Source organism: Molossus molossus, unplaced genomic scaffold (assembly GCF_014108415.1).
Source record: "Molossus molossus isolate mMolMol1 unplaced genomic scaffold, mMolMol1.p scaffold_m16_p_23, whole genome shotgun sequence".
Classification (NCBI taxonomy): Eukaryota; Metazoa; Chordata; class Mammalia; order Chiroptera; family Molossidae; genus Molossus; species Molossus molossus.
In genome coordinates this window covers 9,462,155-9,478,133 of record NW_023425359.1, presented here as the reverse complement: position 1 = coordinate 9,478,133, position 15,979 = coordinate 9,462,155, and the positions used below count along the sequence as shown (strand labels likewise).

At 42.2% G+C, this 15,979-nt stretch overlaps 1 protein-coding gene across 2 annotated transcripts in view; it reads left to right on the top strand.

Moving 5' to 3' along the window:
• Positions 1-15,979, top strand: part of RGS7 (regulator of G protein signaling 7) — a 364,521-nt gene that overhangs the window by 97,115 nt on the left and 251,427 nt on the right. The window lies entirely within an intron of this gene.

Below are 15,979 nucleotides of genomic sequence, written 5' to 3'. Positions count from 1 at the left end.
TTGCCGTACACAGCGAGAGACCCCAAATCGTAGTGCGCCTGTTTGGGGAAGCTTGCCTTTGGGGAGACGAGACCGGCAGAGACAGGGCGGCTTAAACAAGAGACCTTCATTTTCTCAGTTCCGAGACCAGAGTCCGGGATCGAGGTCCCAGCAGGTTCGGTTTTCGGTGCCGACTGCCTGGCTTATGGACGGCTGTCTTGGTGCTGTGACCCCGCAGGGCCTTCCCTTGGTGTGTGGGCACAGGCGGGGACGGGAGGGGGACAGGGTGTCTTCTGATCTTTCTTCTTTTGAGGACACCGATCCTATTGGATCAGGGTTCCAATTTTATGACCTCGTTTAACCTTAGTTAGTTTCTTACAGGCCTCATCTCCAAATACAGCCACCCTGGGGGTCCAGGTTTCAAAATACGGATGGAGGGGAGCATGTACTCAGTCTATAACACCAACTCACTGGGCGTGTCTTAAAGGCAATTAAAGGGTTCAAACAGCTGCACGTTCAGATATATCTGAGTTACTGGACGTGGGTTTAAATGACGCCGTCAGGATCCTGTCCTGGTCTGTTTCTCAGGGTGATTTTCATTCTCAGGGAGACTCTCTCCAAGGGGGTGGCCGCCGCCACGGAGGCCGTATCCCACCGTCGACCTCGGTGGAAGAGAGCTTCACCTCACCGATCATCTGTTCCGATTCCCACGCTCGTGTTTCTCAGTTTGTTTGGACCACAGGTCACTCCCAGTTACATTGATCTGGAGGCCAGTTAGTCAGACCTGGTTACGTGGCCGGAGCAAGGTTTTGGCAGATGTGTCTAGTAGCACGGCTGGAGAGGAGAGGAGGAGATGCGCCACAAAAGAAGGGCATCCTCTTGGTGGAAAGAGGACCCATTCTTGCTAAGCAGGAGTAACAACCACCGCTCTCCCTGACGAGTGGGCCTTCCCCCGGGAGACCCATCTCTTCCCCCGGACACGCTGGCGTTGGTGGGATCCCGGCTCATGGGCATGCATTTCCTGTGAACGTGGATTTTACTTAAGTGAATCCATGAACACGCTTTGAAGGTTTAATTATAGTAAGTCATTACCTAATCAGGTGTACTTGAAATCTGTAGAATTAAACTGGCCATGTTTTTTTTTTTTTCTTTCTTTCTTTATTTGTAAAGTTCAGCGCGGCTCCCATCCTTCCAGTGACACGGGCCATTTCTAGTTTTAATTAGTATAATTCTCTAACCTTCTCTTCCAATCCCTGTCCAAAATGTGTGTGAACATTGATGTTTTTCCATCAAGTAATTTTGGATAGAAGAGAAATTCAGTTCTTTTATAAATTTTACTTTCCTTATATTAGCTTTACTTAACTTATAAATGTATCAGTTGCACAGCAACCTATCCTTGTGAATAGGTGAGCTAAGTGAAGACGGATTTTAATAATGCTGATTTTGAAATTTGCTTTTCTTTTTGTTGGGGATTCAAAAGTGCATCACCTTCCTCATATGAGAGAGAAAAGATTTAAACACTGGTTATTTACCAACTGATCTATAGCAATGGCTAGGGCTGTACTGGGGTGTATTGGCACACAGAAGCCATAAGTTAGGTGCCCCCACGGAGGAGTCTGCAGTCCAGCCTGGGAGACAGTCCACTCAACAGGAATGCAAAGCCATCTCGGTGTTCTGGAACAAAGGAGAGGCTGGTGCTGAAATCATGAACCCTGAAGTGACTCAGGGAAAATATTTACTCAGTGAACTTACACAAGTTACGTACAATTTCTGGGCTTTAGTTTTCTCATTTGTAAAATAAAAATCATAGAATCTACTTCATGGAGCTGTTATGAGATTTAAAGAAGCTAATATATGTTAAAATTTTATATAAGAAGCGTACAGACTAAATGCTGGTGATTATGATCTGGAGAGAGGGGCACAAGGCCTGTTTTTATCTGTTTTAAAATAGTAGTGTTCGACATAATATAGCACATGTTTAGAAATCCATCTGGTGGGGACTCTCTGGTTTTGGTAATGGCAGAAAAATGTGTATAAAACTAACCCTTCTGCTGATAACAACTATAAACTCTGGGGAAATTTTTTAAAAATATTCAAATCACTAGAAAACAACCCAAAGCAGACAGCAGTTAGAGGGCATGCAACCCTTACAACAAGGGAACTACTCTCGCTTAGATGCACACGTGTAGGTCTTCCCCGCACTAGTACTTCCCAAAGCACATCTCTTGGGTGGCCAGCTCCGAGGCGGAGAGTCAAGTCCTCTCAGCCTGAGAAGTCAGAAAAATAGAAAGTTTGGAATAGCCACAGTAGCTGGAAATGGAGGAAATAAATAGTATAAAAGAGCCCTGGCCTGTTTGGCTCAGCGGTTAGAGCGTCGACCTGCGGTCCAGAGAGACCCGGGTTCAGTTCCCGCTGAGGGCATGTACCTCGGTTGCAGTTTGTTCCCGGCCCTGGTTGGGTTGTGCGGGTGGCAGCCACTCGATGTGTCCCTTTCACGTCGATGTTTTTCTCTCTCTTTCTCCCTCTCTCCCCCTCCCACTCTGTCTGAACAAAAAATGGGAAAATGTCCTCTGGTGAGGATAAAAAGAAAAGAAAGAAAGAAATAGTATGAAAGACAGAGAGAGAGAAGGAAGGCTGCAACGTGTGATGCTAACTCTCACCGAACGCTGCTCGGCCCTGGCACTGCACGAGTATCACGTGTGTTCTGGGGACGGCTCCACTGAGCCCAAGGAGAAGACAACAGCTGGAGGGTGAAAAGGTTTAGGGACTTTTCCTCCTTCTGGTTGCGAAGGGATGGAGTTTGAAATTCGAGTCTCATCAAGTTAGAGAGTGTTGATGAACATGTTGGACTTTCCCACTGACAGCCTATAAGGGCACCCCTTACAATAAATACTGTGTATCCACTTTGAGATTTTTGCCTGTGACTAAGGGTACATAACCAAATGGACACATCATCATGAAACACGAAATAGATCTCAACTTGGTCGAGATGATTTAGCAGTAATTTAACTGCCTGATAGTACAAAACTCAATACTCTTCAAAGGAAGGCAACAGATTTGTGTGTGTGTGATGCTTGACCTCATCATCAGGTGGGAGAGATGGGGATACCTGCCCAAGAGTAGAGCATTGCTAGGACTCCCCCCAAAACCCCCAAGCAGTCCTTTGAGCAAAGGGCAGTCTGCAGTTTGTCAGATGGTGTAGTCGGTTTGGACCTTTAGGAGGGCGCCAGGTCTGTAGAAGCCAACTTCTGTGACTGAACACTCGCGTAATGCAATGGAACATAGTAGGAGGTTATGGTTTAATAACAGTAAACATCATAACAAAAGAGTCTCCTGCTTAGCCCCGCCATGCTTACCTTTCTTACCTACATGATGAAGGTGTCTCTTGAATGGTGTACTTCAAGGAATAAAGTGCTGTTTGTAATTTCCGCTTTTAGCAAGGTTTCTTTTTAAGTTGATGCCAATAATTCCAATACTGAGCATCTTATCTCTGTTACTTGGAGTATGGATTGAATTTGGAGTTACTCGGACTGCAGGTGATATTACTATCTCTTATTCATGGAAACTATTTTACTCTAAGTGTTGTTTCTCATTCATTATTAACAAAAAGGAGAAAAATTAATGTCCTAAATGTTTGAGATAGATTTTTCTCTTGTAAGTATTTAGACGTATTACTTGCATATTTGGGAGAAGAAATGAAGACCATCATCAGTACATTTCCAGCTTAAAAAAAATCTTATTTTCTCACTTCTGACCAACGGAATTTTTACAGTTTCTGTTTTCTTGCTAATAAATTGAGCCATTTTAATGCAGAATTAACTCCTCTACCAGAAATTTAAGAGTTTATGTTCTTACCTTGTTTATCTAAAAATATATACCATGAATTTTTAATGTACTTTTTAAAGCTATATGCCATAAAGAAAATGTTGGCAAAATCACTTTAAACATTTTATGTTAAAATTATTATAGAACACTTGGCCGGTGTGGCTCAGTGGTTGAGCGTCACGTCAACCCAAGAGGTTACAGGTTCAATTCCCAGTCAGGGCACATGCCCAGGTTGTGGGCCCAATCCCCAGTGGGGGGCGTGCAGGAGGTGACCAATAGATGTTCTCTCTCATTGATGTTTCTATCTCTCTCTCCCTCTTTCTTCCTCTCTCTCTAAAATCAATAAAGAAAAAAAATTTTTTTTTAATTATTGTAGAAGGTGAAAATTTAGTTGCTGTTTATGATCTTTATTTTACTGGAATTCAATTCAACACTTATAATTTCAAAAATTAAATAAAAAAGGAAGACAACAGATTCTAAAATATTAAAATGAAACATCTACAATATCACTATACAATAAAAAAACATGCTAGAACACTGTTGATATGTAGATACATATAGACTACTTAAATTTTTAAAATTATGTAAAGTCAACTGAATGATTATGTTTAAATTAATGAGAATATATTATCAAGTTTATAAAATGGGTAAGTATTCTTTACACAGAAGCAAAAGGGTTGAGAGAGGTCTGTAAGTGGAATTATACTTTTGAGAGGGTCTTACATTATCAAGTGATATAATATTAATTCAAGGTAAACTTCAATAAGTTATGAACACATGTTCTATTCATTAAGGCAGAAACTAAAAGACTAGTGAAAAGGGAATACCAAAATATTCACCAGTGACGTTGAGTATGATTATGGGAAGAGAGGTAGAGGCTGGGTAGTTCTTACACGGACTTCGATTAAATCATCCTGCTTCCGTTTCTGTGGTTCCCTTTCACTTCCTGACATAAATGGTTCATTTTCACATGAATGGCAACAGCCCGATTCAGATAACTTGACTTTCATTCAGGATTCATTCTGATTTGTATGCAGTGAACGTAAAGTAATGATCGCGGTGGAAGGCGTTTTAGGAGTTCGCCACTGCAAGTGAGATTTCCAGTCATTAATGATACTGCAGTGTCGGATGCCCAAGGACATGCTTGTAAACCAGATGTTCTCCATCAGTGAGACCTCTTCTTTCAGAAACACTTCAATAGATAAATAACGCGGCACCCAGATGTGCTCCAAGTTGGCAGCCTCAGTGCGGAGCCCACAGCATTTGTCTGAAGGTCATTCTCAGGTATATTTCACCAGCAGCCTGGCACTAAGTGAGGATTAACAGGAAAAAAAAAAAACACCCTAATAACACTCCGATTTAGATAAGGTTCAGCCCGTTTTCTCAGTTGCTGATTTCAGGGACTTTGGGAAAGGTAAAAGACCGAATAAATGGAGCTGTGACCCACGGAGCAGCAGGAGGCGGGGGTGTGCGTTATGAAAGAGACATCTGTGCTCTGGGCCGCAAAGCCAGTTCCGCAGCATCTGCCTGTGTTCCAGGCCGGTCCTTCATTCCCCACAATGCGGAGAGCACACCAGTGATGAGCTGCGGACCTTGGCGAGTGGCGGAATCTGCGGAGGCCTCAGGACTGTCACTGAAATGAAAGAGGGGGTCTGAATGACGTCCAGGGCTTGTGAGACTGGTTCAGTGCAGCCATCAGGTGCATGGCCACCCGGGAGCTTGCTTCAGCGGCCCGCGTTCTCCTCCATCTCCCCCACCCCCGGTAGCTTCAGATTTAGCTTTTATCCTCACTGGCAGGACTGGCTACTTTTGGAAATCTAGTGCAAGATAGAAATGCAAGGCTCCTGGTCAGAATACTAATTAGAATGTTAAGACAGATACAGCAGAGCCTCAAAGCGAACACAAGGCCTCCCCAGTGTGGACCTTGTGTGACTGCCCCAGCCCCCTGTCCATGAAGCCTTTGCTGCTCCCTGGGCTTTGCATAGGAACAGTGAGCAGTGATGCAGATTTTCCCGAGTGCAAACCATGCAAATATTGCATATTTCATGTTGGGATATTTGTAAACCACAGTTATAATATACCTGCCTCCTTATAGCACGAATTTGATATTGATGTATTAGGGAAATGGTGATAATGGTTGACCCTAATTTATATTGACTAAGTTCACTTAATTACTAGTAATAATATTTATTTTATAATAGACTGTATTTCTAAGAACAGTTTTTGATACATAGAAAAATTAAGTGGAAGAGAGAGAGATTTCCCATAGATCCTTCACCCACACATGCATAGCCTTACCCATGACAACATCTCCCACGAGAGTGGTACATTTATTACAACTGATGAGCCTCCATTGACACATCAGCATCACCCAAAGTCCATAGTTTACATTAGGGTTCACTCTTGGTGAACATATACATATATTTTTAATCTTCACCTGAGGATATTTTTCTCTTCAGATAGAGTGGGAGAGAGGGAGAGAGAGGGAGAGAGACAGAATCATTGACGTGAGAGGGACACATGAACTGGTTGCTTCCTGCACAACCCCGACCAGGGCCAGGGATGAACCGCAACTGAGGTACATGCCCTTGATCGGAATTGAACCCGTGACTCCTTGGTCTGTGGGCTGATGCTCTAACCGCTGAGTCAAACCAGCCAGGGCTCTTGGTGCATATTTTATGGGTTTAGACAAATTTATAATGACATGTGTTCACCATGATAGTATCATATAGAGGAGTTTCAATGATCTAAAAATCCTCTGTGTTCCACACACCTGTCCCTCCCTTTCCCTTAATTCCTGCAACCACTGCTCTGTTTACTGTCCTCACAGTAGTTTACTCTTTCCCAAAATGTCATGTCATTGTAATCACTCAGTATGTAGCCTTTTCAGATTGGCTTTTTTCACTTAGTAATATGTATTGAAGCATCTATTATGTCTTTTCATGATTTGATCGATCTTTTTTTTTTTTTTAGTACTGAATAATATCTCATTGTCTGGCTGTACCATGGTTTTATTTATATATTCACTTGCTGAAGGACATCTTGGTCGCTTCCAAGTTTTAGCAATTATGAATCAAGCTGCTATCCACAGCAGTGTGCAGGTTTGGGTATGGAAGTACGTTTTAAATTTCTTTGGATAAATACTAAGGAACTTCATTGCTGGATTGTATGGTAAGAATATGTTTAATTTTCTAGGAAGCCACCAAACTCTCTTCCAAAGTGTCTGTACCATTTTGCATTTGCACCAGCAATGGATGAGAGTTCCCGTTGCTCCTCATCCCCGCCAGCATTTGGTGTTGTCAGTTTTCTTGACTTTGGTCATGGTAATAGGTATGTAGTGGTATCTCACTGTTGTTTTAACTTGCATTTCCCTGATGACATATATTGGGGAACATCTTTTCATATACTTACTTGCCACCTGCATATCTTCCTTGGTGAGGTGTTCAGGTCTCTGGCCCATTTTTAAAGTTGGATTGTGTTCTTACTATTGTGGTTTAAGACTTCTTTGTTTATTTTGGATAACAGTCTTTAATCAGATGTTTATTTTGTAAATACATTTCCCTAGTCTATGGCTCTTCTTCTCATTATCTTGACATTGTTTTGTGTAGAGCAGAACATTTAAATTTTAGTCAAGTTCAACTTCTCAGTTTTTGTTTTTTTTCTTTATTGATTTTTAGAAAGAGAAAAAGGGAGAGGTAGAGAGAGATAGAAACATCAATAAGAGAAAACATTGTTTGACTGCCTCCTGCATGCCCCCCACTGGGGATCGGGCCCACAACCTGGCATGTGTCCTGACCGGGAATTGAACCGGTGACCTTTTGGTGCCTGTGTCAACGCTTAACCACTGAGCCACACCAACCGGGCTGATACAAATTTTTTATACTTGTATAACTTGTTACCTTCTACAGAATGCTTTTCACCAAGCACAATTACATTAGGTTCTAAGAATCCTGTGAAAAATAAAGTTATTTTCCAGGTTAAGAAAGTGAGGCACTGAGACAGAACAATGACTCAAGGCCATTTTCTTTGTTAAACCTTTGTTCTAGTTTCCTTTTTTGAGACAATGACACCCCTTACATCACCTCCTTGAACTAAAGCGTGATGGAACATAAAGACACTTTCATTTAGAAAGTCTGAAGTTCATTTAGAAAAGGCAATCTGGTGGAAGATTGATTTGACTGTTTTGCAGAACTCAAAGCAGGACTATTTGTGTCTCATTTTAATAAAATTTTGTAGGTGTGTGAACAAAAAAAGAACTGGTATGGCAACTAGGAGAGTAGCCTCTATTCAACAAACCTTTATGAGCCTGGCCATATGCTAGACTGGCCTTGGATGCATGGTCTTTCGCGGTGTGTCCTCCTGTGGAGTACAGAGGAGACTTAACTGTGAATGGCTGTGGTCCTCACCGCTTTGTGTTTCTTGCTATTGGGTGAGAGTGATGAGGTCCTTAGTTATGAAGTTCAGGCATTTCTGAAACTTAAAAGAAGTTTCTGTTTCAAGAATGAGATGTCATGTTTCCCAAATAATATTGGAACTGTTTTCTGCTTGATACTATACTATGTCTTTCATTTCATGGTGGGGGTTGGATGGTTAGGGGACAATAGCCTGGTGGATTAATACACAGGGTTGGGAGTTCCAATTCTGGTTACATCACTTGCTCTGTGACCCCGGGCAAGTTTCTTAACTTCTCTGTGCCACTAAAATATTGGAAAATATTTGTAACAATGAAGAAGGATTTTTGTGTTGATTAAAAGAAATGTAAACCACACAGTTTTCTCCCTGAAATTAGATAATAATTAATATTTTTAGAAAGGGTAAAGTGAAAAGTTGATAGAAAAATGTTCTGAGAGTGATTTTGTTGGGAGTTGGTGGCTCACCCCCGGTATGGGGGATGGGATAAACAGTATTTAGAATGGGAATATAGCGAGATAGCAAATGGAAGGAAAATGGGAAAAACAGAATTTAAGGGAAAGTGACAATAATAAGGCAACTAACAACCAACAACCGACAAAAAACAAAAATGTTATTCAAAACAAAAAAAAGTCACCTGAACTAAATTTCAGATAAATAAAATTATTCAAATCAGATGATACAAGAAAATAAAGATACAATCTTTAATTCAATTAATTTCTTTACCCAAAACCTACATTATACGGAAAAAGAAATTGAAAACAAATAAAAAATAAGTTTAGAAATTGTTGAAAACAAATAAGGTTAATGTAATTTGTGGCCACGTTCAAATTCAGATGGTTATAGTTTTGCTTTATGTCAGTGTACTCTTGGAATATCTGTTTGTAGCATGTTTCAAAATAATAGGTGTCAGTTCTTTTAAAATAGTTATTTTTATTCATGGAATGTAAACTGTAAGCTTATAAATAAGACACAGTCCCTGCCTCTGGCTAGCCAGGCACATAACAGTCGATACATAGTTGTTGAATTTAATTGAAAGACTTAGAGGTACAAGTAGAGGTCTTCTCAGATGACTTTTAGTTTGGTTACCGTAAGTTACCTTCAGTCTTGAATTTACTTATGTAGATGTGTTACCCAAGAAGAGTCTACAATGCATTCCTATTAGAATCACAGAGTGAAGATCCTTGGCAGTCATTCGGTCCCATGTCACCTGGTGTCCACTGTTTGCATCCTCGGTTGAGGTCTGACTCCCATCTGACAATGAAGTCCCACTAGAAAGCTTTAAAAAAAATCCTCACCCGAGGATATGTTTTTATTGATTTTAGAGAGAGAGAGAGGGGAAGGGAGGGAGGAAAGGAGAGAGAAAGAAGGAGAGAGAAACATTGATGTGAAAGAAACATTGATCGGCCACCTCTTGTACATGCCCCAGCTGGGGATCAACCCACAACCTTTTTGGTATATGGATGACAGTCCAGCTAACTGAGCCACCTGGCCAGGGCTGGAAAGCTTTTTATTAAGCCTATATTTGTTTTCTTTCACATCTATTTCTTGTTCTTTATAATCTGGGAAACAGAGAGTAAATACCCTATGAAACGTGCTTGCTATTATTTCTATGACTGATCTCTGGAGGAGCACGGCATTAAATCTTGGGGACAGCTCCAGGTTTGAGGACCCCCTGCAAGCTCTCATGTTCCTCTTCTCTCCTCTTCCCATTTAGGTAGAAATTCACCAGTCTTTTTATTTATTATTCTTTTTAAATGGTTGTGTTTATCATAGCTTCCCTCTTCGAAGTTCTGTTTTTCCCAGAACAGGATACACTGATTCATGTGCAGTTGATGTTGACACACTAGAGAAACATTATTAACTCTCTTGTTCTGCCCAGTATTCTCTAACAACACCTACGATCCCGTGAATATTTTTGATAATCACATTACATTATTGATTCATTTTAAGTTACTTTACATCTTTGTGCCTCAGTTTCTCCACCTGTAGAATGGGGATGCCAATAATTTCCTTCAAGGGCTTTGTAGAGATTAAACGAGTTAACACATTTTCAATGATTAGAGCTGTGCCCAGTACATGGTAAGCCTTTGATATATGTTAGCCGCTGTTACTCATGATTATCACTATTACCGGTATTAATGGTCAATCAGAACTCCTAAGTCTTAAATGTGTTGATGTTCAATCACATTCTCCCCATCCATTTATGTGGGGTTTTTGTTTTTATTTCTAAGGTTAGTTTGGGTTTCAGTAAATGTCATCTTATAAAAAATCCATCATACCACATTATCTGGATTAAGATGCTCTTATCCGTTCATGCTGTGTTCTGCTCGGCTGTGTATTATTCCGCATATGATATGTGTGTCATCTGTCTGCCCCAGGCTGACAAGTCACTGTTCAAAGTGTCAGATTGGACAGTGTCCTGCATCAGACCACTGGAGACATCACTCCAGGCTGACAGTGAGTTAATCATTGGTTTGCACTGGGGATAGATGGTAAACCCAGGACAGAGCCCACCGGAATTGTCATTCAGCCTTATTCCATGAGAAGTAGGTTGTGCATTCAGGGACGTGGTGATGATGAGGGGCGGGTCCCGCCATCCGAGGGGGCTCCCATGCTGTCTGAGTGCTCACAGCCTCCCGCCCCCCACTGTGGCTCTGTGATTTCTTCAGCATGGCCTTTCAGCACCTGATAATGGAGTTAGAACCATCTAGAACCCTCGTCCCTCACCTGAATATCTGTCAGCTGTGGTTTTTACTCTCTCAAGGTTTCCTCCCCTTGTTGGCCTGGGCACATCGGCCGGTTGGAAAGAACAAGAGAACTGGCCGGGTACAAAGCTTCTGCAGTGTGAGGATGTGCGGGGTCCTGTCTGTGATCTGTGAGGAGGGGCAGGGGACAGATGGGTGGACGAGGGAAACCGCAGTACGCGGCTCACCTGGGCTGTTCCCCTCCATCACCACAGAGGACAGCACGTGGGAACAGGGCCAGCCTGAAAGGGCAGAGGATTCAAATTAGAGATGCTCACCGTCACTAAGCAGCGTATGAGGCAGGTGCTGGGAGGAAATTCAATCTGCCAGGTAACACACACACACACACACACACACACACACACACACAGTTTAGCAGGCAGAATCGGTGCCCTCCGTCTGTCTGTCTTCCGCCAGCTGAGTCTCCGTGTGGTTCAGGATGCCTCCTGGTGTGTGGACCCCGCAAAGCCTGTCGCAGTCATCACACTTCAGGGATCGGGACCGTCTCGCTCAGGAGCATGAGATGCATGACGTGGGCCACGGCCAACTCCTAAGGACTACGTTCTAGGTCAAATGCAAGAGTTAGCAACTATCTTCACTTTACAGAAAAGAACAGACAGCAAAGATATTACGGTTTTGACTCAAACTCCCCAAACAAGTGAAGCAGAAAGATTCGGTCTGGATTTTCACCTCCAGCACCGGGGGGTCCCCTTTTACACGTGGGAGCGATCGGCGAGCCTTCCAGTTGAGTGTAGCTTATGGACAATTAACTGCTTCTGTGTGTGGCGACGATCACTAGGAGAATAAGAGATCAAAAACGGAAAACATTTTTTACTTGCACGTGGCACCTGCGTATTTTGGTGGGTTCAGTTAATGAACCCTTTTGACTCAGTCCATCTAGCTCTCTTTGCCCTCGCCGTTTTAATTTCATCCCCAGCAGTCTTCACGCTTCCGATTTTCTTGCTTGCTCATCTGCTAGTTTGTTTTCTGTCTCCTCTTCCTAAATGTGGCTACGTGAAGGCAGTGACCTTGTCCATCTTGTATCCCAATGCCTGGAATCTATAGGTGCTTAATAAAGAGTCACTGAATGAAAAATCAGGTTTTATGGCCATCTCTATGACATCAAAATGCAAGCAATACGCACATATTTATTTTTGTTAATCCTCAAGTGAGGATACGTTTTCCCACTGATTTTTAGAGAGAGCAAAGGGAAGGGAGAAAGGGAAACATGGAGGTCAGAGAGACACTTCTATTGGTTGCGTCCTGCATGGGCCTCAGTGGGATCAAACCTGCAACCCGGGTAAGTGCCTTTGACCAGGAACTGAACCCATGACCCTTTGGTGCCCACACTGATGCTCTGACCACTGACCCACACCAGCCAGGGCAACAAAGCACATATCTTTTTAATTTTACTTTTCTTTATTGATTTCAGAAAGAGAGGAAGGGAGAGAGAGAGAGAGAGAGCTAGAAACATTGATGAGAGAGAACATCGATGGGCCGCCTCCTGCATGCCCCCCACTGGGGATCTGGCCCACAACCTAGGCATGTGCCCCGGCTGGGAATCGAACCGGCGACCTCTTGTTGCATGGGTCGACGCTCAACCACTGAGCCACACTGGCCAGGCAACAATACACGTATTTTAAGTGCATGCTTTATTCCCCGCACGGTGGTTAAAAGAAAACAAACATATATATTTTTTATTTTTTAGAAGGAAAAAGAATAAAACAACAAAAAGACAGTTGATATCATAGTCTCTTCTCTCTTGTTGATAAATATAGCCGACTTCTAAAGAGAGTTCTCTAAATCGAATTATTTTGTTTTCTATTCTGAATTGGCAGACACCGCAATTATTAGCTTTTCAAAGGGAAAGAAAAAGAATACTATAGTAGCCTTAATTTTATTATTTTGCTCAGTGAATTTCTTCATTCACAAAGAAAATTGTACAATGCGCACCTTAAATTTATGATAGGTGCTATATATTTTAAAAACTCACACATCGTGTGTCCCCCTTCCAAACCCCCACCGTTGGATAAAAGAATATTCCAGAGCTTGGCAGGCAAACACACAGTTTGGCCTATTGTTCTCCACTTCTCTTTCCCAGGGAGCCTTTTTTTTAAAAAAAAATCCTCACCCGAGGATATTTTTCTGTTTATCTTCAGATAGAGTGGGAGGGAGGGAGAAAGAGAGAGAGAAACATCGACGTGAGATGCACGAACTCAGCCAGGGCTGGGGACTAACCACAACCGAGGTTCATGCCCTTTGAACGAAATCGAACCCGCAACTCTTTGGTCCGAGGGCTGACACTCTCACTGCTGAGCCAAACCAGCCAGGGCCCAGGGAGCCTTTTTATTTCAACCAATTATCTTCTTTATTGTGTGATGACTCTGATTCTTGAGCTTCTTTCTTTGTGTTTTTTCTAAGAATATTTCACCATCTTTCCCCCTCCACACACATCTAAGTTCTTACCATCATTTCAGGCTTATTCTTTCTAAATTTTTTTCTTGAACTCTGATGCATTGAACTTTCCCCCTTAACTCCTATAATATTTACTTTTGGTAATAGTTGACATTTAGTCGCTATGTCTAGATTCTTGGCTGTTTGAAATGGCAACAGCCGCTCCCATAAGGTTTGACCCTCAGATTATGGCTGTAGGAAGATGAATTCTGTTTTCAATTAACATCCTCATCTGTACAGTTTGTGTCATAGCCTTTGGTTGCCAACAACAAAAATATCAAAGAGGACTGTAACTTCCATGCGGTTTAGGATTATTTCTATCCTGCCCTGACTGCATCTTCATTATTTAGAAATTTACCTACCATGAATGAATGAAGAAAGAAAAGCAGTGAGTTTATGCTATTTTAACAGAAAAAAAAAATAGAGTTGTGGGGTTCACATCCTGGTTTGGCGATTGCTCTGTGTGTGCCAATCAAAAGATTAGAATAATACCCAGCAGGGTTCTGGACTTCAGGTCGTGCAGTCTTACTTTGATTGGTTTCAACAGGAAGACATTTGTTGGAAGGATACTGCTCAGGGCTCACACGATCGATGAGAAACTGGAGAACCCAGCTTGAAAAGAAGCAGAAAGCTGGTACTTCTAGATGGTCAGGGCAGCCAGAATTGCAGAGGCCTTCTGGAGACAGGAAGGTATTGCAAGATGGAAACATGGCTTGGTTCTGGATGAGAAAAATACACGATGAAAGGTAAAGGATTTGCCAAGCAGTGTGCAGAACAAAGCGTTTCAGGATGGACTGGATTCCTTGGCTAGATTCCTTCTATTTTTGGTGCTGTGGCTCAAATTAGTTGTCCTTATTATTCTAATAGACTCATTTTCTTAGTAGGGGAAAGGGAAAATGTATTTAGAATACCTTTGCTTGTAGGTGAGCTACTTCTGGAATAAAAAACTATGCCAACTGATGTTATTTTATTGTTGTTATTCTCTATATTTGTGAGTTCAACAGGGACAGGTGTACTTCTTTTATTATTAATATTTATCATAAGAACTGAGTCAAAGTGTTATGAAAGAAACCCAGCTAGGTTGTGTGTGTGTGTGTGTGTGTGTGTGCCCAGAGTTGAGAGAGTGGACCAAAATAAATAATTCACATTTCCAGCTCTGTAAGATCTTGAAATCATCTCAGGGAGATACGTATACACAACCGACTGTAGAAATTATTCTTCAGAGTATAAAGAGAAATGAGCTTGGAGTCACAGAGTCTTGAGTTCTGCTCCTGGCTGCTCCATCTGGTCTGTCTGCTGCAGTAAGATCTGGGGAGAACCGTTCACCCCCCCCTGAGCCCACGTTTCTCCCCTCTAAAACACGGGTTTAAGTGAACTACAGTATGTGGTGTGCCTATTAGAATGACTGGTACAGAGTGTGCAGAAAGCAGTTTTACTTTGACGTTCTAAGGTGGATGTTTTAACCTGTGGCTTGAGAAAGGAAGGAAGATTTATTCTGTGAGGATCACAGGGGAACTGCAGCTTGCCTTGAAGGAGACGTGCTGTTTTGGTGAGTAGAGGAGAAGCAAAATTAGGAACCGAAGCATGACATTATTAAAACACAAGAAAAGTCAATATTCTAGGCCGGAAGGCAACTTGTACAAAGGTATTTTATGGTGGCTAGATACCTGGAAAGGACTCAGGTATCCAGGCTAAGGAGCTGGATGTTCATTCTAGTACTTACGTAACATGACTGAAGACAAGGACTGGCATGATCTGATATATGAATACTTAAGAAATTGAGTCCATTAGAAAATGAGAGATGGGTTGCAGAAATGAAATGGATGAGTAGGTCAGTCAGGCAGCTTTTGGGTAGTGTAGGCAGGAAATGAAGAGCTGAACTAGAGAACTGGGCGAGGAGTGGAGGGAAAGAGGCATTTCGAAGGAAATTGTAGTGGTAGTTTGAACAAGCCTTAGCAAGTAAGCCAGGAGAAATGGATACTTCCGAGGTTTCTTACCTTGGTCACAGAGTAGTAATCAAAATGAAGAATATAATGTAGGGAGAAGGTTTGGGGAGGAAAGATGAATTCCTCTTTGTTGGTTAAGTTTCGCTTTATCAACAACTTGAAACGGAGTTATCCAACATGCAGTTGGAAATCTTGGACTGGAACTGGAGAGAAAAGTCAGGGTTGGGATTTACACTTGAGGGTCATGACGTGAAAATGATCAGATGAAACTGACCAGGCAAGGAGAAGTGAATGAGAAAGTGTAAGGTGGGGAGAGTTGGGGTCAGGATGGAATCTTGGGCATTCAAGGGGTGGGTGGAAACTATTCGGTGATCTAGGGTGACTGAATAAAATTCATGTGGGTTCAAGGTCATGGAAACCAAAGTGGAAGGAGACTTAGAAAGAGGGATTTGGCTTTCTGCAATATAGCCCTAGAAGTGCGCGGCGACACAGGTGGAGATGAGTTGCTCTTAGTTCCAGATGAGGAAAATGATCACAGGAAGAAAGTGGGGAAGGGCCTAAGGTCAAACTCGAATTCCTGTTGGAGCCCAGATTAGAATCTGTGCTGCTTGACTACAA